The sequence below is a fragment of the Silene latifolia genome, unplaced genomic scaffold (genome assembly GCF_048544455.1).
Source record: "Silene latifolia isolate original U9 population unplaced genomic scaffold, ASM4854445v1 scaffold_57, whole genome shotgun sequence".
NCBI lineage: Eukaryota > Viridiplantae > Streptophyta > Magnoliopsida > Caryophyllales > Caryophyllaceae > Silene > Silene latifolia.
The window spans coordinates 2,903,192-2,907,233 of NW_027413480.1; positions in this window are offsets into that span (position 1 = coordinate 2,903,192).

Sequence of the window (4,042 nt, forward strand, 5' to 3'; positions counted from 1 at the left end):
CTTCTTTCGCGGGACGGACGGATTGGTGACAATCCGCTCGGATTGTCGATCAAAGCAACAATTCTTCTTCTTTTCTTCCCTTTTCTTCATAAATTCCTTGGGGATTTCCTTGGGGACTCAAGGATCCTTTCTCAACATTGCTCTTCTACTATGATATGTACAAAGGCCTTCTAATCTTGTCTCTCCTTGATGCTTGGTCATTGAATTCGATCAATTTAGTCTCGTTTTGCCATGAAAATGCAAGATTCTTACTCCTTTCCTAGCAAGGGATCAAAATCTCAAAGAATATGCAAAACAAAGAACTAAAGATAAGAAATTACCCAAATAAGCACTAAAAAGCATGGAAACAAGGTTAATTCGGGGGCTAAATATGCGCCAATTATGGTCACATCACCGGGACACACATCCGCGTACTCATATCCAAGACCCCTCGGCATGGAGTCAACAAGGCCAGCCGGCCTACCATGGGTCCCTCGGCCGAGGGTAGATCAGTCTTTCCACCTGCTCTGCCACTTGGCCACTTGGCCACTACGTGACAAAAGGTGAAAGTCTATAAATACTCCTCAACCCTCATTGAGAAAATGATCCAATAATCCGCAATTCACCCATAAACTCACTATTAATCTGGTATAAACTCCCTTATCTCTCTACAATATACTTTGCCAAGTAACACACAACTTAATCTCTTTAAGTTTACTGACTTGAGCGTCGGAGTGAGTACGCTCGATACCAAGTCGAGCCCTCAGTTTGTTCATTGTTTCAGGAGAGGCCGAAAGGGAGAGTCAAGCAAAGACGTCATTCATCAAGCTTACGTGGTAACAAATCCTGCTCCGGAATTACACCCGGAATAATAATAATAATAATAATAATAATAATAATAATAATAATAATAATAATAATAATAATAATAATAATAATAATAATAATAATAATAATAATAATAATAATAATAATAATAATAATAATAATAATAATAATAATAATAATAATAATAATAATAATAATAATAATAATAATAATAATAATAATAATAATAATAATAATAATAATAATAATAATAATAATAATAATAATAATAATAATAATAATAATAATAATAATAATAATAATAATAATAATAATAATAATAATAATAATAATAATAATAATAATAATAATAATAATAATAATAATAATAATAATGGTTATTTAACATGAATACTCTGAGCTATTAGGATCCTTCTTAAATTACTCCATACTTTACTTTAACTAGGAATATTATGAACTATCACACCCTTTCCCACGGATTAGAATTGGCCCTTTTCTAACTTGATGTAGCAGGTAAATGAATGGTGGGACCCATTTCATCTTCTTTGACAGTGAACTCCTCCTTCCTCCTTTCCAACTGAACACCTTGTTCATACACCACTCAACTCAAAATAATGAAAACAAGAGCATTAGCAATGGAAGAACCGAAAATGGGTTTGTTTTTCGCCACATCATCGCCACCTCACTTTTTCAACAAAATCGATTTTTAAGAACTCGTCTCAACAATGACAAACGTCCACAAAAGTGAAAGGAAGCCTGCAAATTAATAGAGTGGGACCCATCACTACTATCCATTTTTAATTGTCTACACCATCACGTGAACTTGACGCCCCCAAATTCTGTCTAATATTTTGTGTGTTACCCTCTCGCTCTCTCCGTTTATATTACCCAGCCATATTTTATTGTTTTTTAAGTGAGAGAAGAACCACGTTCGTCTGCGCGAACCTTCATCCACGAACGAACTGCAAAGGAGGCTCAACAATGGTGCCCAATTCGTTCTTCACTAAGAACTCTCCCTAAGAACTACCATTGCTGATGCCCTAACAAGACCCGAATAACTGACAGATTTTTGTGATTAATAAATCCACCAGAATAATTAATCCACAAAATCATGAACCACCAAACTCAAAATTATTAAATATAACAAGACCCCAATAACATATCAACCTCCCACCTTATTAACACAAGATTTATCAAGTTTCCTACATAATCAACGCAAAAAAATTCTGCAAACTTGAACATTATCATCGTAAAAAAACAAAATAAAACCCAACATCAAATCATATAAACTCACACCTCAATTTGTCTTATTTTGTCTAACTTAGGGTCAAGGAAACGTGAATTGGGTTTGATAAATGATTGATACTTTCTAAGATGAAATTGTATTGGTGAAATTTGAAGTTTTTTGATTGAGTTAGTTGGTGTTGGGTACTAGAGTTGTTGATTTACCTTGAGTTTTTATTGATCTCGACTATATTTTCATCTCTTGTTTATCCCTAATTATTACGAACTAGATTTAATGCCCGTACGATGTACGGGCCTAGAAATAATATCGTTTCGTTTAATTTTCTTTATGACTGACAATAGAATCGATCATGAAATAAATCTATCACTGTTGGGCGATTGTTTTAATTAGAATCATGATTTAATCTAAAAGAATTAATGTAATTGGTCAAAAGGAATCTATTTTCATATTTTGATTTGCATGCTGATAATTTTCCCACTTTTTAAATTGAAGACTCGAGTTTGAGCTTTTACAGAGACTTTCATACTATTATGTTCGTAGATTTTTTGTTTGTCTATAGACATTAGTGTCGCTTGTTTAAATCTTCTGTAACTATTTTAATTATACTTGGAACGTTATTTGATTATCGAAACTCTGAGTATGATTTATTCGTGCGACGTGGAAAGATGTATTTTATAAAATTTTTATATCCGTACATAGTAAAGTGTGTGTATAATGATTTGAAATTATTAAAGACAACTATTAAAATATATTTTTAATAATAAAATTAGATGAACGCAAAATATAAGAAATCTAGACGATAGTTATTGTTGTTTAATGCTCAAATTCTATTTGCGATAATTCATCAATAGTGCGTAGATGCGTGAGTTACAAAAATACACAAATTCTCTTGTTTTTTTTGGTGCAAAGAAATTCTCATTTATGAAAATTTGGATTTGACTAAACTACTGCTTACAGTTAGCCATGTATGGCCATCTCCACCGATCTGGATAGTTAGTTTATCTTTAAGCGGTTCTTTTTGTAATTCCGGCTAGTCTTTCTGTTGTGCATTTTCTTAGAATTATCATACATTCACACTATATTGTTGATAGCAATGATAGGATTTGTTAAGGGAATAAAGATAACTCAATTTTGATCAATAAACTCATATATAGATGTTCAGCCAATTGAGACAATACCTGCAAGAGCATTCGAAGTGTACTACTTAACTTTCCTCATCCTTAGCTAAACTTGATTTTGGCGAGGATAATTCATTAAAAAATAATTATAACTATATTTACTACTAAAAATAATACTCTGGGAGGTATTTCCGTCTTGTACATATACACTAAGAAGTCTAAGTCATATAAAACTCATTTTATTTAATTAATCAATATTTAAACTCCTACTGTAGTTGAAGTAGCTAATCACGTCATGTTGCTAATTGCTATTCTTTTATATGAAGTGCTACTACAGCCTACGTAGATGTTTCTATGTACAGAGTATATATTCTTTGTCTCTTTGATAGTGATAAGAGTGAGAATTTATTTTAAGAGACTACTGTATTTCATAACACTGATAACACTTTGTAGTTTCAACTAGAAAGAAGACGTACTCGTTAAAACGTTAACACAATATTTATGACACTATCTTTTAAAAGGCATACTCATTAATTAATAACACTGTTTGTGTATGTTCAATGGAGAAGACCATGTACATTGGTGTCATCTTTTTTCACTATGGCTACTCTCCATCTGTGTGGATCAAACTCCATGCCTTTTCGAGTTGTCAATGATCAAATAATGGACCAATCCATGAAAACGCAATATTATTAGCCATCATTTAGTACAAAACGATATAAATTAAAATTATTACTCAAGTATTGAAAAAAATAAGGCAAGTAACATTTAAATTCATTGATAAATGAAATAGTCAAAACTTCAAAAGTAATGGTAGCATGATTTGTGTAACAAAGGTCGTACAAAAATATAATGTAAATAACACATTAAA